Genomic DNA, 23,736 nt, shown 5'->3' on the forward strand with positions numbered 1-23,736 from the left:
TGATTTGAAGGATCATGTGACTGATGATGCTAAAAATGAAGCTTTGAAATCACAGGAATAAATTACATTATAACATAATTTCAAATAGAAAGCAGTTATTTTAAATAATCAAAATTTCATAATAATAACTTGCTCTCAGAAGAGACGGTTTCTGAACTCTTTCAGAAATAATTCGCTGTAATTATTAATTAAATTAATCCTTTAATTCGCTGCAATTTTATCCAGTTCGTTCAAAGCATCATTTTATCGTATTATCCTGCTAAATGACCAAACAAGAGTAATTCCGTCCATGTAGAGCATAGCTCTGTTCACTCGCTCCCATTTCAGCACGTGCTCATTAATATTAAGCATCGGTGTGGGCGTGCTCTAACGAGGTCACGTGGCATCTTGAGCGCGACCTAATTAATATTCATGAGCTGTGACTGTTCGCGTTCCTCGAGACGCCCGAGAAGTCTCGCGAGAGGCGCTCACTTGTACGGCCGCCACATCGTGTGACAGTATTTTGATTGTTATGTGTTAGAAGTGAGAAAGGAAGAGAGAAAAGAAGGGGAGCCGAGGGAGAAACGCAGAAGAGCTGTCAGAAGAGAGCGGAGCAGCGGAGTTGGGCCTGGTTCTGTCCGCAGATGACACGGTGAGAAAAGCGCTTCGGATCAGGCCTAGGACGGGCTTTAGCCGCCGCTGCTGTTGTTTTGATCTGACAGAGGAAATAAAGATCTGCTGTTATCAGAGCTCTGCCAGTCACGAGCAACAGAGTTCTTCTGGACAGATCAAAAACATTCATTTACTCCTCTAAGCTGCTTTTATAAGTCTGGATGGTGTAACCTATACCATCTGATTGTGTGTGTATGGATTAGAGCTCAATCCTGCAGCTGTAGTGTGATTTATAACCTGATATAACAGCAGTATTAGGAGTGAAACAGGTGTTTAGTGTTTGTTTCAGGAAGTGTATGATCTGTATTATAGCCCAGCCATGGCTTCGGTACTATAATACCATAATCTGCCTCAAAACATCACTGGATTGAAATAATAATAAAAACAGATTCATATCTTTGTATCAGTCTGCTGAAACATGTCAAACACTGTGAGTAACACGACAAACCAGATAAACCAGATTACAGCGAGAGCTACAGACAGCTCCTGATGCTTTCCAGCAGATCTCAATCACATCAGTGCATCACGACTCCATCCTGACTTACTGTCATCACCACCTTCCTCAGATAAATACACCATTGTACCTGCTGGGGTCATCACTGCAGTTTACTAGCGATGCCTTCCTCAGATAAATACACCATTGTACCTGCTGGGGTCATCACTGCTGTTTACTAGCGATGCCTTCCTCAGATAAATACACCATTGTACCTGCTGGGGTCATCACTGCTGTTTACTAGCGATGCCTTCCTCAGATAAATACACCATTGTACCTGCTGGGGTCATCACTGCTGTTTACTAGCGAAGCCTTCCTCAGATAAATACACCATTGTACCTGCTGGGGTCATCACTGCTGTTTACTAGCGATGCCTTCCTCGGGTAAATACACCATTGTACCTGCTGGGGTCATCACTGCTGTTTACTAGCGATGCCTTCCTCAGATAAATACACCATTGTACCTGCTGGGGTCATCACTGCTGTTTACTAGCGAAGCCTTCCTCAGATAAATACACCATTGTACCTGCTGGGGTCATCACTGCTGTTTACTAGCGATGCCTTCCTCGGGTAAATACATCATTGTACCTGCTGGGGTCATCACTGCTGTTTACTAGCGAAGCCTTCCTCAGATAAATACACCATTGTACCTGCTGGGGTCATCACTGCTGTTTACTAGCGATGCCTTCCTCGGGTAAATACATCATTGTACCTGCTGGGGTCATCACTGCTGTTTACTAGCGATGCCTTCCTCAGATAAATACACCATTGTACCTGCTGGGGTCATCACTGCTGTTTACTAGCGAAGCCTTCCTCAGATAAATACATCATTGTACCTGCTGGGGTCATCACTGCTGTTTACTAGCGAAGCCTTCCTCAGATAAATACACCATTGTACCTGCTGGGGTCATCACTGCTGTTTACTAGCGATGCCTTCCTCGGGTAAATACATCATTGTACCTGCTGGGGTCATCACTGCTGTTTACTAGCGATGCCTTCCTCGGGTAAATACATCATTGTACCTGCTGGGGTCATCACTGCTGTTTACTAGCGATGCCTTCCTCGGGTAAATACACCATTGTACCTGCTGGGGTCATCACTGCTGTTTACTAGCGATGCCTTCCTCGGGTAAATACACCATTGTACCTGCTGGGGTCATCACTGCTGTTTACTAGCGATGCCTTCCTCAGATAAATACACCATTGTACCTGCTGGGGTCATCACTGCTGTTTACTAGCGAAGCCTTCCTCAGATAAATACACCATTGTACCTGCTGGGGTCATCACTGCTGTTTACTAGCGAAGCCTTCCTCAGATAAATACATCATTGTACCTGCTGGGGTCATCACTGCTGTTTACTAGCGATGCCTTCCTCGGGTAAATACATCATTGTACCTGCTGGGGTCATCACTGCTGTTTACTAGCGATGCCTTCCTCGGGTAAATACATCATTGTACCTGCTGGGGTCATCACTGCTGTTTACTAGCGATGCCTTCCTCAGATAAATACATCATTGTACCTGCTGGGGTCATCACTGCTGTTTACTAGCGATGCCTTCCTCAGATAAATACATCATTGTACCTGCTGGGGTCATCACTGCAGTTTACTAGCGATGCCTTCCTCAGATAAATACACCATTGTACCTGCTGGGGTCATCACTGCTGTTTACTAGCGATGCCTTCCTCAGATAAATACACCATTGTACCTGCTGGGGTCATCACTGCTGTTTACTAGCGATGCCTTCCTCGGGTAAATACATCATTGTACCTGCTGGGGTCATCACTGCTGTTTACTAGCGATGCCTTCCTCAGATAAATACATCATTGTACCTGCTGGGGTCATCACTGCTGTTTACTAGCGATGCCTTCCTCAGATAAATACACCATTGTACCTGCTGGGGTCATCACTGCTGTTTACTAGCGAAGCCTTCCTCAGATAAATACACCATTGTACCTGCTGGGGTCATCACTGCTGTTTACTAGCGATGCCTTCCTCGGGTAAATACACCATTGTACCTGCTGGGGTCATCACTGCTGTTTACTAGCGATGCCTTCCTCGGGTAAATACACCATTGTACCTGCTGGGGTCATCACTGCTGTTTACTAGCGATGCCTTCCTCAGATAAATACATCATTGTACCTGCTGGGGTCATCACTGCTGTTTACTAGCGATGCCTTCCTCAGATAAATACATCATTGTACCTGCTGGGGTCATCACTGCTGTTTACTAGCGATGCCTTCCTCAGATAAATACATCATTGTACCTGCTGGGGTCATCACTGCTGTTTGCTAGCGATGCCTTCCTCAGATAAATACACCATTGTACCTGCTGGGGTCATCACTGCAGTTTACTAGCGAAGCCTTCCTCAGATAAATACACCATTGTACCTGCTGGGGTCATCACTGCTGTTTACTAGCGAAGCCTTCCTCAGATAAATACACCATTGTACCTGCTGGGGTCATCACTGCTGTTTACTAGCGATGCCTTCCTCGGGTAAATACATCATTGTACCTGCTGGGGTCATCACTGCTGTTTACTAGCGATGCCTTCCTCGGGTAAATACATCATTGTACCTGCTGGGGTCATCACTGCTGTTTACTAGCGATGCCTTCCTCGGGTAAATACATCATTGTACCTGCTGGGGTCATCACTGCTGTTTACTAGCGATGCCTTCCTCGGGTAAATACATCATTGTACCTGCTGGGGTCATCACTGCTGTTTACTAGCGATGCCTTCCTCAGATAAATACATCATTGTACCTGCTGGGGTCATCACTGCTGTTTACTAGCGAAGCCTTCCTCAGATAAATACACCATTGTACCTGCTGGGGTCATCACTGCTGTTTACTAGCGATGCCTTCCTCGGGTAAATACACCATTGTACCTGCTGGGGTCATCACTGCTGTTTACTAGCGATGCCTTCCTCGGGTAAATACATCATTGTACCTGCTGGGGTCATCACTGCTGTTTACTAGCGATGCCTTCCTCGGGTAAATACATCATTGTACCTGCTGGGGTCATCACTGCTGTTTACTAGCGATGCCTTCCTCGGGTAAATACATCATTGTACCTGCTGGGGTCATCACTGCTGTTTACTAGCGAAGCCTTCCTCAGATAAATACACCATTGTACCTGCTGGGGTCATCACTGCTGTTTACTAGCGATGCCTAAACAGAACTCATCTCAGCACTGCATTTAGACTGGATTTATAATGGCATAAATAATGTTATGAGATTAATGTTTTAAATACTAAATTCTGAATATAGAAATATTTTGGAAAATGCCTACTTTAGATGGGAAACTTAAAACGGCCAGCAGATGTCAGAAGTTCATAACTGAATCACTGAGTCATTTAATCGATTCTTTCAACACGTCTGAATCCTTCAGGAGTGAATCAAATTACTGTTTTCTGAATGGCTCAGTGATTCATTCAAGACAGAAACGAATCAAAAACAGCACTCTTGCTCGCATATCTCGACATTTCCAAGTTAGCAGCATGTATATTAAAACATAACATATATAATGATTGACTAGAACCAAGTGCAAAGCTGCTATGTTGATGAATGAATTGCACTCGTGATCGCAAAGATGCTTCCAGAAACGAACTATTACACCTGTTCTAGAAGTGGTCAAATCAATTAAACTGCAAGAATACTTTCTTGTGAGATATTATGATGTTGAATAAGTGATGCTTGAGCTGCTGTTTTTTAAAATGACATCAGACCCTTTCTTCTGATAAGACGACGGTGAGAGCAACTTCTCACTGCAAACTGAACTGAAGCGTCGGGAAACACTCAATCCTTATAAAGCCTAATCACAGACTATACTACACAGAGCACAGCAGAAAGACATTTGGCAATCGGCTTGTAATGTTTCTGCTGGCATGCATGTTCAAATGAATGTTTTAAACAGTGTTCCTGTCGTGCATACAACATATCTTACGGTATTACTGTATGGACCATACTACAGTTTAAAAAATGCAATGGCACCACGGTTATTTTTAAGCTTTAGTATCGCGATGCTACCGTAGTACCGGTGTATCATGCAACCCTAATACCTGGTTGCGATCATTTACAAAACAGCTCGGTCTCCTTATTAAATCAGCTGCAGAGGAAGACAGTTGAGAGGGACGGTAGCTTTCTGTGAGTGGGCGTGGTTTCAGCGCCAGTGGACACGCCCCCAGTGTTTGAGAACAGAGAATACAGCTTATTTTTCCATGATTTTGATGCCTTATTTAGTTTACTTGGCGGTTTTTTAAGCATTTAAATTTGTCTGGGTGGTTAATAACACATTTTTCTGTGGTGTGACAAACTCCGAACACGCATTTAATATTGACTTTACACCAGTGGCGGCTGCTGGTCTTTCAAAGAGGGGAAGCTCATTTTAGGCCTACATCATAAAAATTGTCCATTTATTTATACGTAAATTCTGCCATCGTGTGCAGTTTGCTAGCTGGCTAGTTCACCGCCTGGCCTACTGTATGAATGAATGAATGAACAAACGATCTAAAAAAACATTAAACTCGATGGAGGAAATGTGGGAATTAGGTTAAACTGAAACAAGGAATGTGGTGTATAATTGTGTGAAACGTATAATGAAAATTGGCCAGCAATTTCGCCAAGCAAAATGTTCTTTGCTTGTTTTGAATAACTGTCACATTAAAAATATTTTATGACACGACATCCATGTGCTGCTTGACTAAAAAGATATAATGTGTAGTTGATAGATTACAGTGACATTAGGCTCCCTTTAGCTAGGGATGCACGATATTATCGGACTGATATCAGAATCTCCCGATAACGGCTTTAAATGTAAATATCGGCATCAGCCCGATATGACAAATGATGCCGATATGTCTTGCTGATAAGAGGAATACATTAACTCGATTAGATCACTTCAGCAGTGTGACTCATTCTTGAAGCAAAGTTTTGTCTGAATGAAGATGAGATTCCCTCTTTTAGATCTCTGCATTTAATCTGTGAAAGCACAGAATGACGCGTTTAGTGTGTGATCGAGTAAACAGTAATAGCCTCCCCTGGGTCCTAACGCCGTTCCGCAAGGAGTTTTAATCTGTAGGGGGTGCTGTTGGCCTACTAACTATTAAAAAGTAAAATAGCCTGCACAAATAACATTTAGACCGTGTTTCTGATTAAATAAAGCAGTAATTGATGTCATAAAATGATTATGTTTTGATTTAATGGTCAGACGCTATAGCTGATTTATTCATTGTGTAATATTAATTTTTTTTTAAACAAGTCATAAGCTCTAAAAGATTTTCATAATTTTTACAACTCTTGTTTTAGACCATCTACAAATGTTAAATGTTAAAATAAAATGTTAGGGTTAACTGCATCTTTCTGGGAAAAATGCAGTGATTGATATATAGTTTATAGTATAAGCTTCAATGTGCTGTCAAAAAACCTTCGTAATTTTTTAATTCTAACAAATAAGTTCTTGTTAAAAACTAACCAAAATTAATAATATTTTACTTATCATTTCTGCACAGGACAAAAGGAAATATATCAGTATCGGCCAAAATGAGGTGAAAAATATTGGATATCAGCAAAAATCCAATATCGTGCATCCCTACTTTTAGCCTTACGCTGGAGTTGGTTCACTCTCCGACTATGAAAGCAACTAAGTAATTAGCACGATAATATTGTGTATCAGCGATCTCACAGGCTGACGATATTATGATATGATTATCTAGTGTATCGGCCAACACTAAAGTTCACACAAAATTTTATTGCGTGCTGCTGTTCCAAACTTGCTTGCGTTTTTCTTAATACAAGGTACTTGAACAGGGTGTCACAAATAAGAATATCTGGACTCTGACAGGGCTGGAAAGCTTCTGCTTCTGCCTTCACAGAGCCCTTCTGGAGCGTAGGAACTGCATTCTCATCACTGTCTGGACACGCCTTGTAGTCTGAGATCTTCTGACTGTATCGTTGCTCACAGTGTTTCTGCTGTTTCAGCTTTAAACTAGTTTGTGTTGTTCTCTGAACCCAAGCGCTTCACACTGCAGAATGCAGGTTGACATGGACATTCCTTCACGTGTTTTGTGGTATTGGCCGTGTTTCATCTGTGCCAGTGGATGCATGCGACTACATTTCTTCCGTCGGTTCACAAGAAAATGAGTGCATGAGAATCATCCCTTCAGAATGGCCACTGCATGCATGCAGTCAGTGGAGGTGACCGTACATCTCTGCAAAAACACACTGAAAGTTGAAACCTTTGACACAACAGCAGCAGACCAACATATAACGCTGTAATTGACAAAGTTTGCTTTAAAATTGTGCAGCTACAAAAGATAAGCAGCACACATTCTGAAAACACTGCGCTCGCATTAGAAAAAGCTGCATTTTTGAATAAGGTGTCTGTAGATCTAGCGTCTCGTGTTTCTGTGTGAATGCTTTATTCAAACGTCCTGCTGGCAGCAGAGTTTCTGCTTTATTTACTAGTGTCTTCACTGTTTTTGTGCACCTGTTGAATGTGAGAGCTGCTGCTTTATTGTCGTTTTTAGCTTTTTTCTAAGCAGCAGCACAATAACGTGTTGTGTGCTAATCATGCCATAGCACAGTAAGTCGCTGAGTGATATATTGGCATTTGTAATTCCTGGCATCGGCCAATAAGTGCTCTAGAAAGGCAAACGCTGTAACCGTTGGCATTTGTAAATGCTGACATAATTTACATTTTCAGGTAGTTCCTTTAATCATGGCAAACTTAACTGTGATCATGATTGTTTTTCTAAGTAGAGAAGAGATAGAGAGGGAAGGTCTTTGAAAGTGAACTGTAATCAGCAAAGATGCTGAAGCCTTCGTCTTCAAACAGAGCAATTCACAACACATGCTGGAGAAGGAACCTGAGAGCCGTTTAAAGCAAAAGGAAATGTCTTGTTCCAGTGCTGTAACATTTTGAGTCACTTTCTTATGTTTATATCTCTGTTGAGATGTACTTACATTTACATAGCTTTGTCTAGCCGAGCTAGCAAGATCTTGCATGTGGAGATATCAGTGAAGGAGCATCTACAGCTTGATACCGTCTCGTGTTTCGTGTCCATTACCTATCAGGGCAGAAAACGTCTCCAACATTTTGATTTGCTCCATTGTTTTGACAGAGCATCTTTCAGTCGAAAGGGCTGGGTAAAAAATACTGATTTCTCAATTTTAATTGATTCTCATTTTATGAAACAATATTGATTCTTAATTCCCAAGAATTTATTAGTCTAGCCTTTTTTCAATTAACGAAGGAAACAAATGCAATAAATCACAGTAAGCTTTATAGAAATATAATTATTATTATAAATATATAATTATTAGGCCTATATATTAGTGCAAATGTATTATCAAATATGGTGGCAATCACAGTAGTGCTTACTAACACAGTGTTTTAAGAAACTATTGTTATTACTTGAGAAGTGCATTCTACTGTACAATAGTAATTTAGAAATAGTTTTATTAGTAATTATTTCTTTGCTACCGAACGTTAAATCCATAAGTTTTTATTTAGGCAGGAAAACAGACCAACCTCTGTGGCTTGCGTGTGCCTTTATGAGAAATAACAGTACAGCCTCGACGTCACTGACTCTTATGAAACTCAGATCAGTCTGTGCTCGCGGATGCCACAGAAACGAATCGGCAGTCCTGCCTGTTGCTAAATGGTTATGACTTTTTTTCTTTGTGTAAACTCCAAAAGTAGACGGATATGTTGTAGGGATGTGCAACAGCGATGGAGTACTCGGCCGTGACAGCGATGATCGATCATGAAAACGATGATCATGGAAAAAATAAATTCTGATTGGTTATAGCAGCACTTTGGGCGGCACCCTGAGCTCTGATTGGTTAGCTTGCAACAGCATGCGGTTCAAAGTATAGACGTGAGGAGAGAGAGAAGCTTGGCTTTGAAGTCACGTAGTGATGTCTGGGTTAGCTACATACATATCTGATTAATCTAATATAGGAAGCGTTGGGATATTAACATGTATTGAACATGTACAGCTGAATGCTCTGCATATTACCAGTGTTTAGTTTCATGCTCAAATGCAATGCGCGATATTGACTGAATTATTTGAGATGGTCTTATTGCTTTAAGATGTTTCTTTTTCAAAAATACTGATGTTTTCCGTCATATTTGTTCAACAGTAGGAATACTTCAATTAAAAGTGTTCATACTTTGTATCGAAAACACGCAGGCGATTTTAGGAATCACTTGATAATGTAGATGAAAATATAGCACACATCTGCCAAAAACATTAATGACATAAGCATTATAATGAGAACTTTATAGGATGTGAAGTACCGTATTGACCTGAATACAAGACGGCCCCCCTTTTTCCAGATGAAACCCAAATCTTTTGTTGTTTTTTTTTCTCTCTGTAAAACACATTTTTTCTTAAATTATTTTCATATTGCATATTTTTATATCCTATTTTAATTTTTGTTTTGAAAGTAAGGTAAATACTGGTAAAATGTACCAACAATGACATTTAAAAATATACACTTTTTGATATACCATAAAAATAACAGGTAGCCCATCTGAATTATATAACCTTTAGTCCATCCATCTCATAGTAGCCTAGCAAAATGTCATTAACAGTAGAAGTGAAATCTTATTGTAGTCTTCAAATCTGGATGCTGTCTTATGTTTTAAAATCACTTACAGAGGAAGTTTGTTCCCATCAGGCTAACATTTTTTCCTTGTGTTTTCACTCGCGATCTTCATTCATGGCACACTCGTTTTATGTGTATTTGGCGCCACCTATTGTTGTGGGTGTATTATTGACATGTTAAAGTCTAGACTCTGAATATAAGACTACTGCGTTTTTTCAGATGTATTTCCAATAAAAAACATTGTCTTATATTCAGGTCAATACGGTAAATCTGTCTTTACCCGTGTTTCAGCGCGCTGTTGAAAGCGCATCACGGCGGGAGCTCTCTCTCTCTCTCTATAGCGCGTAACTTAAAGTTCATTGGCATATGCATCCTTTTGTGTAGATGCAAGTTGTAATGTTACATCTATGTTATGTATCTAGGCAGAGGTGGGTAGAGTACCCAAAAACTGTACTCAAGTAAAAGTACTTGTAGAAATATTTACTCAAGTAAAAGTAAAAGTAATAGTCTGAATAGTTACTTGAGTAAGAGTAAAAAAGTATCGGATAAAAAAACTACTCAAGTAGTTAGTTACTAGTTACTTTGGATCATATAGGTACTGAATATAGTCTATTTTTATTTAGATATATAGATTACATTTATGCAATGTGTATGTGTATATACACACACACACACACACACACACAGCCGTTCAAAATATATACATATATATATTTCAGTGATGCAAATCAGAATTTTCATCAGCCTTTACCCCAGTCTTCAGAGTCACATAATCCTTCAGAAATCATGTTGATTTATTATCAGTGCTGCTCTTTTTTGCTTTCTATTCATCAAAGAATCCTGAACAAAATGTCACAGGTTCCAAAAAATATTAAGCAGCAAAACTGTTTCCAACACTGGTAATAAATCAATATATTATAATGATTTCTGAAGGATCATATGACTCCGAAAACTGGAGTAGCAGCTGATGAAAATTCTGATTTCCATCACTGAATTAAATTATATTTTAAAGTAAATTAATGATGTATTATCCTATAACCTCTGACACTGTAACCTCTGAAAACGCCTCACATGACTGCTCTGAACATAACGAAACAATGCATATTGACGGATCTTCTGTTCTGCAAAATGTAAACAAATGTAGCCTATATTTTTGCAAGCGTAAATATTGTAAAAATATGAATATTAATTGTGTCTAGAACTAGGGGTCGACCGATTATCGACCTGGCCGATTATTGGCACCGATATTAAGCATTTTTATGATAATCGGCATCGGTCATTTTCAAAACCGATGTGCCGATAAAATTATTTAATTTTGAAACGCGCTATTTGGCTCTGATGCAGCCTGTCGGAACTCACCACTCTGTGGCCTAGAGCAGTCTCCGCCCACCGCGCATCTGATTTGTTGAGAGTCAGGAGTCCGACCAATCAACGTGGAAGACTAAAGGCGCCCTCACACCGAAAGCGCATGCTAACTGGTGCTGCTTCATCACGCATCAGTTCTCTCTCAAAGGCAGCAGCAGACCTTGCACAAGTTGCAATAAATTACAATCCACTACACTGAAGTTGTAAAAACAACAATATTATCTTTATGGTTTCCGAGATGGGGGAAACGCAGGGGGAATCGCGGAATCCAGTCATATGGAATTTACTGTATAACGCGGAGTCACGGAATTAGTCAAAGTTTGGATGAATTAATCAAAAGTAGGTCAGTACACTTAAATCGACTCATGATATGGACTATCTGTAAACATTAAGCTACAAAAAGACTATTTAAATATGAATTCTGCATGTTCGGCGTGTCTCTGTATATGTGAATGGCACAGACGCGCGGTTTTGACACACACACACACACACACACACACTGAAGTGCGCGACGCTCGCAGTGTTTTCCGCATCTGCCATGTCACTAAATGAGGACATAAATACATGAACATCATCCCCAGAACTGCTCTGAGAGTTACTTCATGAGCATTTGACTGTTTCGTTTGAGTAAAACGATCGTCATATCATAAATAGGCTACAGAAACTTAAGAGGTCCTCATGGCAACCCGTCAAAATAAAAGTTCGGTTTATTTACTAATGCTACTACAATTATTACAACTTTTGTTTAAAAGAACAATCACACAATATTTTAATAGTAAACGCATTTGTTTGCCAAAAAATAGAGTTTAACTCTCATTTGATTAAAAGATAAATTAAATTAATGTTTTATGCCTTCATTTGCACTGCTCTGTAAATGAAAACTAATGGAAATTACTGTCACATAGGCCAATACTAAGATACTGTCACAGGCCAAGATTAAGATACTGTCACATAGGCCAAGATTAGGATGACGGAAATTGGGACATTTCAATAGACTATTGAACCAAGTGAGCCTATAACAGGCTATTAGTGTTATAGTTTCATTAAAATAGTTGCGGTCTTCTTCGCAACTTCTACAATGGAGCTATGAAGACAATTAAATTATTTACACCTATTATATACATTGCGCTTTTTAAATTAATCAACTGATGTGCATTAGATGATGAATTGAATAGTCCCCTCTTGTAGGTTATGATTTAGTCAACCGAAAATAATTAATGAAGAATTATGAGAGGTTATGCTATTACACATACATTTCTAACATGTAAATTATTGAAGCCAAATACTTACATTTCCCCAAGCTGTTTAGCTGTAGTATTTAGTATTCATAGGCTTAATCATGAAGCATACAGTGGCCCCACTTTTAACTCTCTCTTTATATATTACCCTTATTGTAGATGGATGCATGGGGGAAGACAAGAGTAAGAAGTGCAACCAACACTAGGGAAGGCCGTTTTTGTCAGAGCCCTTGTTATTCTTAATTTTGACATTCATTTTCATTTTTACACCAGACATATATATCGGTTCAATATATCGGTTATCGGTCTACTTGGTCTGTAATAATCGGTATCGGCATCGGCCCTGAAAAACACATATCGGTCGACCCCTATCTAGAACAGGCCGCGCGCCGATGCGCAGAGCTAACGCGGGTGTTCATTTCATACTCTGTGACAGCTTATTTAACCCTGTAAGCGCCAAAGTCGCAAAATTGCGACAAGACGTCATACTTCATGAAATGGGCTGTAGTTCCTAATCTGGTGTAATGGCTCATTTGTATTCCCTTCCACTAGATGGCAGACATGTAGTACTTCGATTCTAGACCAAAATTGTTCGAGGAAATAGCAGCGTAAGTGAGCTATCGTGTCACTCATGCGGAAGCAATTCAGTTCATAGCACCTGAGTAAATTGTGAGATTTGTGAGAGAAAATCGCCAAACGGCTAATAAAAAGTTGTACTGTGAGGATGTGTTGCAAATGTTATTGGCCGATTCTGACTCTGAAGGGGAATATTTGCCTTTTGGAAATGACGATCGGCCGTCTAATGATCGCGCTTCTCCCGGTACACCTTTTCCGCGCAATTGTGCCGCTGCGCAAGGCGCGATCGTTCACAAAGCACAAACAAAGTGATCATTTCAACACTTTGCCCAATGGGGATGGGGGTGGCAGGGGTGGACGTGGTCTTAGTGTCCATAGGAGAGCTGTTTCTCTCTGATGATCGGCCAGATTGCGCTGTTTGTTCTGATCGCGCGCGCTCCAAGTGCCGCCGGCAGACAGTACAGGTGCAGTGTGTGGGGTCGGTCTGTGCGCTGTGCCATGCAATGAGAGATACCATACTCTCAAGAACTATAAACTGTCACATAGATACCTGATTGGGCAGATAGCTGGTCAACTGATCAAAAAATAGGCACATGTATTTTACTATGGCACAGTAATATAGTAATAATTTACTACTTTCTCCTGTTTTACTGTTGATTTCCTCTTTTCCTGATCATTTGGAATGAGGATAAAAAGACAAAAAACAACAACAACATGCAAATAAGTTCAAACATCCATTCAATATCTATTATTTCCTGAATATTACTGATGAACTGATCAAAAAGTAGGCTACTGTTCACATGCGTTTTACTACTATATAGTATAGTAATATAGTAATAATTTAGTACTTTCTCCTGTTTTATTGTTGGTTTCCTCTTTTCTGATCATTTGGAATGAGGAGAAAAAGACAAAAAAGCAAACAAAAAAATCAAACATCAATTCAATATCTACTATTTCCTAAATATTATGAAATTCAAGAGGGCCGCCCCTGATGACGTCATAATATGCAAATTAGATGAGTATATTTACACCCCACATAAACTTTCGGTCATGCCCAACATTTTTCTAATTTACAGTAGATCTCTATCTTTAAGCCCTTTCAAGCCACAAGCTTTTGAAATCTTGATGTCAAAATCCAGCATTTTTTCCAAAAAACCCTGGCGCCTAAAGGGTTAATATATAAATTATACATTGTATTTAATGTAAGGTACAAATACAACAAACTGGTGATGTCATAGTGGTATCGTGGCCTATACCTGTGGAACAGTAGACAGCACACGCGGTGTTCATCTAATAAAAGATCTTTATATAGCTCTAGCAAACAAGCCTTTGCAGATTTGCTTTCACCTGACTGTAGATCCAAAGCCACATCTTCAGCGCTCTTGATGTTCTTCAACTCTCTGTTATCTGAGTGAGAACCGCTTCAGAGACTCAGCGCGTGCGGCAGGGAACTGAACGAATCATTCAAACTGATTTGCGAACCGATTCACTGGTTTGCCAACTGGTTTGATAAAGCCTTTAAACAGAATCGACTCAAAAGACTGAATCATTCGCGAATGGGCATCGTTCATTGGCCAGAGAAAAGTAGACGGCGCGTTTGGAATAAACTGAAGCATTTTTAACTTGTATTGCATTAAGATACAGTAACGAGAGGAGAGTCGCCCACAGTAACGAAGTAAAAGTACCGTTTTTTTCTCTAAAAATATACTTGAGTAAGAGTAAAAGTACCTATTTTAAAATATACTCTAAAAGTATTAGTTACCCAAAAAATGTAACGAAGTAAATGTAACGAAGTAAATGTAACTCATTACTACCCATCTCTGTATCTAGGTTATCTGATTAATATCATAGGAAGTGTCATAGAATGGGTTTGTTTATTGGCATAAAGCCAGCTTCACCTCAGGCAGCTATTCTTTTTTAGATGCTTCTTTTTTTTATAACATTGCTGCATCATAATCATAATCCAACATCTAATCATGTGTTCATGTTTTCATATCATATTTTTAACATTCATTTTCATAACAGCCTTCAGATATTTTCATTATCTCCATAATGAAATTCCATGAAATAAGAAATTGGCAAAAATGCCCATCCCTTGTATGTTGAAGATTAGTTGATATGCTGTGTTTTCTGATGAAGTGATGAGTTTATTCAGCGTGCTGGAGCTGAAGGTTATCATCAGTGCTGCTCAGTCCCTGCTTGTGATGAAAATCTCCCGCATGTGAAGCTAAAGATCAAGAGTACAATCAGCAACAGTGTGTGTTATATCTTTCTAAACGTTCTCTCAGTTGTCACCGTACCAACATTTCAGTAGTTGGTATCAATACCAGTAAAGTCACCGTTCTCTGTGCCAAATTTAGTGCCAGCTAGTTTATTATTATTTTTTTTTCACTGTTTGAAAATAAAAAATAAATGAAATTTTACACAGATGTTAACTATCACAATCTGTCATAATTACGGTTGATAGCTGCACACATGCATTGCTCTCATAATTCCTCTCCGAACTTACATCCGTCAGGGAGAGGAACGCCGGCCGTTATTAGCTGTACCGCCAGAATGATGTTGAAACTGATGTTTCAAGATAACGGTTGTTTTAAGTGTTAAATTAATATTTGATTTTTTTTCAGTGTCATTTTAATTTGAGTTTAAAGTTTGGAAAGTTCAAAATTCAATCAAATCAAAATAATGACCCCAAGAATCAAACTGAATCGAATCCTGCTCACGGTGAACGAGGGAAGACAACAGACGCATTTTAAGAAACATGACTCTTTTTAGGTCTGATGTACTGAAAAACAGCTGATTTACCATTATTAGATCTGATTTTGGCAGGAAAAATGATCTTGACATAAACAAACAAAACAGGCTAAAACGGAGCAGAAAGTTCAGTTTTGTAATAACTGTTCACAGCTGATCTTAATTTGAATTGGTTTTTGCAATCGGATCTTTTTTAAACTGGTAAACTGGAGCAAACTTTTCAGTCCAAGGATCCAGTCAACGAATGCGTTCAGACAGTTGTTTAAAACGGCTCTAATACAGAGAAACCCGACTGATTTCATCAGAGATTGCGAGGAGTCACGTCCACAATTATTTGTTTCAGCTTGTATTTGGTTTAAAAGCACGAGTGTTTTATAATGGATTTTTTGCAGTATATATAAATTGTGAACGGTATGGGGGGAGTGGGGGGGGGGACAGTCAGTCAAACATGCATAAAGGCTTGAAATATTGAATAGAAATTAAATTTCACCGAAATGCTTACATTGAAATATTTTGCATTCTACCATTCTACCAAAAAACAGTGCTGGATGTTAAGTTTTGTGAAGGAGGGCCACTGTTAGGAAGCCTTCGCGTGTTTATGAAGCATAACAGTGACTGTAAAATATGTATTTTAGGTATGTGTTATGGTATGGTGGTTGAAGGGAATGAGGAGCGCACGACGAGGAGTATTTTATTACGCTTCAACACACTGATACATTAAAGGAACTTGACTCAAGATCTGACAAAGACATGAGGAGAACTGAGGACCTTTAAAGGGATCGGGACAAAGGAACAAACAAGATGATTAATTAAACACAAGTGATGAGTGATTGATAATTAACTAATGACAGGAAAAACCAAATATGGGCAAAAGGGAAACAAGACAGAAACCAAACCGTTTGGAAATGAGTTGTGATATTTGAGATATGGTCTCTGGCCGTTGGCCTAGTTTTGTTGCAGAGCAGATGCTTTCAACTGAACTAAATTAAATATACACCCCCCTGAATAAATAATAAAGCCATAATTTAGAAAAATAAACTCAGATTTACCTTTTTTAAATTCTTTAATTCCATGGCTTGCATAGACTGCTCCGCCCACAAAAACAGCATCACAACGCCACCAAACACGAAATTGGTCGATTGACAATAATATTGTAATTTACCATCATGTGTTTTATTATTCCTGTGTCCTGACAGTGGTCTGCTAAAGCCTCGAGCCTGGGATGTGTGTGTTCCAGTTTAATGTTTGTGTATCAGGGAGTTTTTGAGCACAGTGTGACCGAAGCAGTCCTTCAGCGGTCCGACTGAGGGATCAAAGGTCATGTGGAGACGGTCGCTCCTCTAGACCTGTGTGTGACTGCAGAATATAGAGCAAGGCTCCTCGCATATGCTCCCATAATTTAATCTGTGCGACCTCAAAATATATTTAGGAGCATCTGCGCGAGTGCATATAATTGTTGTAGTGCGACGTGTTTTCATTTCTCTAAAAACGTTCAGTTATGTGCCTTCTTTGTTCTGATACGCCGTTCTATCAAATGTTACATAACATCTTTACATTCTTAACTTTAATGCAGATTTTAGATTGGTTAATATTAGCTGTCAGTCACTCAGTCACTGCTTTCCGCTGTCAGATGACAGGGAGCTAACTAACTTTACCGCGGGAAATGCAAATGGCTGAAGAGAGAAAATTAAAACACTGACAGATTTCTTTTGTAAACCACCTGAAGTTACAAGTAATGCTGGTGATAGCGATCATGTGGTGAATGTTGATCCAGCAGCCGAAAAGGTGTACAGAATTCAGAGAGAATGGTTGAAAGACTTCGAGTGGCTCCGCTATGAAAATGCACTGTGCTCTGTGCACTGCATTCACTTTAAACCCTGTGGGACGGAGTTTAGGAAACACTAACAGCATTCTCCACTCGAGAGCTTGGTTAAACACTGAGAGAGTGCCCAACACAAGAAATCCAGGGACAAGTGTGTGGCAATGTTCAGGATCATCAGGTTCAACGTTAAGGCCTTTAATCGTCAGGATGCTGACGTAGGGGTCTGCGATAATATCCTAATTGTTGTTTTAACGATGTGCGATTTGACATTATCGAGTATATTGCAAAAACCAAACAAAACACCTAGAGAGAGTGCACGCACACATGACGTGATGAAGTCTAGTAGGTTAGACTAGTGCACTTTGTCTCTGCATGATTCAGTCTGTTAAAAAGCATCACAGAATTCAAGATATATGAGAAAAATACTGTAGGAACTAGATTTTCTTTAAAGTACGCTATTAAAGCTTCTGGAGTCGTTTTTGTGAGATAGTTTTACTTCCGCATCTGAAACCGGACGTGACGCATCAAAAGGGAGAGCGGTCCATTTAAACCACAGGAAAACAATGGATCGCAGACAGTTGGGACGCTGAGGAAATTTTAAATGTGTATTTACACTCATATGACGGACCACAGATAAAATGATGAGCCTGCTGTGCAGCCAAGAGAGCAGGACAGGCCAGGATTAGACAGAACAACGGTCAGAGAAGACTAATTGAGTTGATGTGAGGAGAACAGGGCAGGTGTTTGGTGAGAGATCAGTGTTAGCTTACAGATATACACATGTTAGCTAATGTAATCAGGCAATAGCAATGCTAGTATTGATACGACCAGTAATAGAAACTAAGCGTTGATCAGGCGTGTCACACTCGTTAATATCCGACACTAACGTTACGTAATAGTGGTTTCTTATCACCGCAGGAGAGAGAGATAAACACGCTTTTGATTCATAGGTGCTTGTGTGGGAAATGCGAGGAAAGCATAGACCTCTCCAGGCCAGCAGACACATGTTTTAGGGCAGAAATCATTTATTACTCTAAGCAAGCGGTTAGAGTAATACAAAATTTTGGATGTCATTTTCATTTCATCTTGCATAATGTCTGATAAAGCAGCGTTTGTGAGCAGAGGCTTTGGTGTACAGCGTTACGAGGACACCTCTATTTCTCCTGCTCTACAAGCGCCTCCTGCTGGCAGAGAATTAATTAGCATATATGCAGCCACAAATAAAGTCCAAGTCTGTGGGAAACACTGGTAATGTAACAGGCAACCAGTAGCAATCGTTATTTGTTTCCTGTGCCTTTCTGAATACTGATTCACGATTCAGGCCAAAGGGCGTCACACAATTTTATGTCTTCTGTTAGGCCTACGTTACATTTTATGTTATGTAATTTTATTTTATGTTACATTTTCACTGTCTTGTTGGCTTGCTGTTTCTGATTGCACTTTAACCCCAAGGGGGGCAATCCAGATCAAATCCCAGAAGGGAAAATCAAAACAAAATGAAGTTAGGGCAGCGGCTATCAGTGAGCGCTGAGTGTAAATAGCAATTAGATTCTATTTATACTAATAAGTGCAAATAGCATATTTTCTTAGCAATAGATACTATTTACATTAAGTGCAAATAGCGATGGATTCTATTTACACTGTTAAAATAGCAAGATTTTCTGCTATTTATAGCAAATAGTGGCAATTATCTGCACCTCAGTATTGTAGTGCATTATAAAACCGTACGCAATAATGACGTATTGAGTGTAAATGATAGTTTTAATTATTATAAGACATTATACTATGATATGCACATTCTCCTGGTCGGTCTTTAAGGTCTTGTGACCTGGACCTTCTAACTATCCCTAGAGCATGTCTCAAGACAACAGGTGTTTTTGTGCTGTGGCTCCAAGGCTCTCTAACACTGAGAACACTGGGCTCTGTAGACGCTTTTAAAAGACACCTAAAGACACACCTCTTTGGACAAGCTTTTAATTAACAGTACAGTTTGGCTCTTATTAAATTTCTGAGATATTTGGATTTGTTTTGTTTTTATGTTTGTATTTTATTTGTGATTGAGTGTATGTTTGATTTGTTTTACTGATAGTGTTGTAAAGCACTTTGTGACTCCTTGTCTGTGAAAGGTGCTATATAAATACATTTTACTTAATTCAAATTATTAAATGGATGCCACCTTATTGGGACAATAAAGCCCTCCCTACACCTACCCTAACCCTACCCGATACTTTTATTTTCAACTTTTTGATTATGTCCTTCATTTTTATTGAAAATAAATGCCTTTCCTATGAGATTTGAAAAGGGAGAAACAAGTTTGGTAAAAGGCGGAGTGGAACTCGCATCAAAAAGCTTGCATCTTACCATCTACACCAGGGGTTTCAACCTTTTAGGACATGCGCCCCCCCAAGTTTGTCTAATTTCACTCGCGCCCCCCCCCCCCCAACACCAACCAACCAACCCCCCCCCGCGCGCGAAGGAAGATTTGAAAGCTCGTATTCGTAAATCTTCAAGGCAATGCCTCTGAATTAATTGATGCTCGCGCCCCCCTGGTCGCACGTTGGTGGGCGGAGTTAGTGTAAATAGCCTTTGCCAACAAGGTGGGTTATTTGCACTTAGTATAAATAGACCCTCCGTAAAGTTACAACTTGTTTTAAACAATTTCTTTGTCATCTGCAGATTGATTTTAAGTAGGTAAGTAGGTAGTTTTTTAGTTAGTAAAAACGATTTAAATCGTAAATCGGATTTTTTGTGAAAAAATCTGGGATTTTTTTTTAGGCCATATCGCCCAGCCCTAATTTAGCATAAATATTAATTCATAGTTTATAATATGCTCTCTGTGTTGTTAATTCATGTTGTTCTTCGTTCATCACAGTCACAGTAGTTAACTTTATTACTGTTTAATTAGCCCACAGGCCTATGTAAAGAGTTAAATAACTCGTTAACCAAACCTAGCTCTGGGGAATTACTAAATTAAAGGCATAGTATTTTGCATTAATATTAAGTGTTTCTGAAATGTTTACAAATACATTAAACATCAATATGTATAAATTCACTTTACACACAAACATTAAAATTCATATAATTCATATATAATACCATCAATAGCATCAATAAGATGCAAAAGATAACGCAATTCAGACACTTATCATCATGTCACTCAGCCCTATTATTTAGCTTATTATTTAACTAATCCACTTTGAACAATATATTATATCAAACACACGCCTTCCTGAAATATTTCCAAATATATTTGATACTAGAAAAGCAGAAGCTTTGAAGATGTAGATGTTTCTTAGTCTTTATAATGCTTGTTCTGAATGAAATGTGCACAGAGCATCATTTCCCAAACACTTGGCTTGTTTAATGAATATAGAGACGTGTTTTTGGTAAAGGGAACTGAAATAACTTTTTAATACAAATACAGTAAAACTGAAGAGTTTGCCAAGTGCTCAGAGAACTTTAGTAAATGAGATCTTTGGTCAGATGTGACCGTCTAAACGGTTTTGTTGGCACTTAGAAAACAGATTTTCTTCTTAAATTCCTGTTTTTAATCCAGCTGTTCAAACTGCCGTGTTTGATTGTTTTTCTCTTCAGACTGCTGCTGATCTAGCACATTCACACTGATTGATTCCCCGTTCACGAGACTTCAGCAGTACGCTAGATGTTTCTCTGTTGGTTAAATACATTTGTTACAGAACATCATAAATCACTCTTAAAGCCCTTATTATTATATAAAAAGTCCACCCCCCCAGTTTCAGCAGTTCTTCTGGTTAAACTCCAGCTTTGCCGACAGGACGGATGAACTCAAACAACCAAACATTAGAGGCACTATAGAAACGTTGCATTGCTTGTGTTTTGCCGTTCTTTAGCCTTGGGGTAGAAACTGTTCCTCGTCTCCTCCCTCGTTCTTTTTCCAAAACAGATTGCACAACAGATGTATACAATAACTAAGCCAGTGAAATGGTCTCTGGGCTAAAAGCTGAAATTGCTTTAACCCTTTAAGCAGTGTAAAAGAGTTTTTGTCTGTGTGTTCTCACAGAAAACCCTGCCTTCCCAAAGTTACTTTTTTACTGCATGGGAGGTCAATCATAGTTTTTCAGTAGAACCTATCATTTAGGCACAGCTTTACATGATCTAATATCCTGCGTCATTAAACACAAATAAACAATCAGTAATAAAATCATAAGAAAGAAACTAGTTAAAAGCAATAGGACAAACACATACATCAGAGTAAAGACACAAATGAAGTAAAGAGTGGCTCATGTTTTTCAGAAAGCTCTGTCAGGACTCCAGAGAGCTGATCTGATATTAGCAGACAGAAACGAGTAATAATCACAATGCTACTACTGGATTTCACAAATAAGTGCAGTTGAATTTATTATTAGATCATTTGTCTTGTGGAAATAGCTCACGGAGTTTGAGTTGAGATACAGATGCACATTTCTATCTATTAAAAACCATAACATTGGCAGGAAGCAGAGAAAAAACCCTTTTTGACAGTGTGGTTGAGTTCATTACAGTTCTTCTGAAGTGCTGTACATTTCATCATGGTAATCAAAGGTAAAACTATGCTTGGTGCCGAAAATACCATGGTAGAAAAAAAACAAAAACTTTTCTGTGAAACTAGTATTTTTTTAAATATCCTAAACACATTTATTATAAATATGAATGCTAAAAGCCCTAGCTCCAAAGCAAGAGTGACTGCAATTATATTCCATCAACTTTCATCAAACCTGCTCATTCTGACACTGAAACCAGAGTTTAGGATGTTCCCTTGGACCAAAAGTGAGTATAAATAATGCCAGTGCAGTACAGCACAGCTAAATCTTCACATGGCGCTCAAAATAAGCCCGTGCACATTCACACATAATCACCAGCTCTATCAATGAATCCTTTCACGAATTACTGCATAATTATGTGAAATCCCCATATGTTTACATCTGGGTAGTAATATTGGGGGCAGCTGTGGCCTAATGGTTATAGAGTCGGACTTGTAACCCAAAGGTTGCAGGTTCGAGTCTCAGGTCTGGCAGGAGTCGTAGGTGGGGGAGTGAATGACCTTTTTTTTCTAAAAAGAAAAAAAAAAAAAATGAGTAGCTTTGAGCAGTAATCCTGCTGCATTTGCATTACTTCCTGATGATGTGGTGTTATTCAGGACACAGGAGAGGGCGATATTTCAGCACAAACACTTGTTTCAGCGGATGGTTCTTTCGCTTCATTCATGGCCATGTTTCAGACCGCTCATGAACACAGCCCGTTAAACCTTACTCTTTGCATTTTCAACAACAATGTGATTTTAAGGAACTCTGTGTAACTGTAACCATGTACTTGCTAGCCTTGCAGGAGAGTTTGGCCGTTTTTATTTAAGAGATTTGTTCTGTGTTCATGTGATTATAGATTATTATAAATTTGTCCTGACGTCTTGTGGCCTTGCTGAAAGTTGTGCTGTCTTCGCTGAAACTGGTGAGGTCCAAAGCGAGCCGTTCTGTAGTTTGTCACTTGCATGCTTCACAGGTGCAGAGCCGGCTTTGCTTGTTCCACTAACTTCATTTTTAAGTGCATTTAGATGTTGCCCCATTACTACTACTAGATCTTGTTTGTAATCCATTATGTGTTGGAACATTTTTCCTGAGGTTAATATTAATTGTATAAAGCTAAAATTATTACAGCCCAGTCTTGAAATGGCCGTAATTATGTGCTGAAACCTTTATATTGATGTATTAGGAAGGTACTCAGAAATGTGCCATTATAGCCAAATGTTTGTTGAGCAGTAGTCTACACAATAATGCAAGACAGTTTGATTTCAGTCTTGTGGGGTTTTTTATATTAAAATAATGTGCAGTGAGTATAACTGGTGTTCCTCTGGTAGCATTAGATGCTCGTCCCATGTGTTGTATAATGAGCGAGTGTCACGCTGGCAGTGTAGATGCAGCATCGTGTCAGACTACTTTGATCATGAGCGAACGTTTGTTGCATCGCAGATCACGGCTGGCTTTTACTGTAGACACAGTGTGTCAGCATTTGCTTGTCAAATTAACATGCTTTTTTAGTCGCCGAGCAAAATATTGATTTTTACTGTCTATAAGGTGAAAATAGTGTAATTGGTGCACATTGCATTCCCAAATTCACATTAATCTCAAAACACACTCAGAGATAGTTTCAGTGAGCTGAACCGCTCTGAGGAGCTGAAAACGCCAATGATGAGCCACATTCAACAGCCTGTACACTTCT

The 23,736-nt window shown here is 39.2% G+C and overlaps 1 protein-coding gene across 2 annotated transcripts in view; it reads left to right on the forward strand.

Annotated features, from left to right (window-relative positions):
• The first annotated feature begins 423 nt into the window (after positions 1-423).
• LOC306880625 (TGF-beta-activated kinase 1 and MAP3K7-binding protein 2) overlaps positions 424-23,736 on the forward strand; it is a 48,170-nt gene continuing 24,857 nt past the window's right edge. Inside the window, exon 1 of one of the 2 annotated variants that reach the window (XM_079434260.1) lies at positions 424-631. The gene's annotated coding sequence lies outside the window, so the exon portion shown is untranslated. The remainder of the gene's footprint in view (positions 632-23,736) is intronic. The other variant, XM_079434259.1, reaches the window with a different exon arrangement.

The sequence above is a fragment of the Barbus barbus genome, assembly GCF_936440315.1.
Source record: "Barbus barbus genome assembly, chromosome: 14".
In the NCBI taxonomy this organism is placed as follows: Eukaryota; Metazoa; Chordata; class Actinopteri; order Cypriniformes; family Cyprinidae; genus Barbus; species Barbus barbus.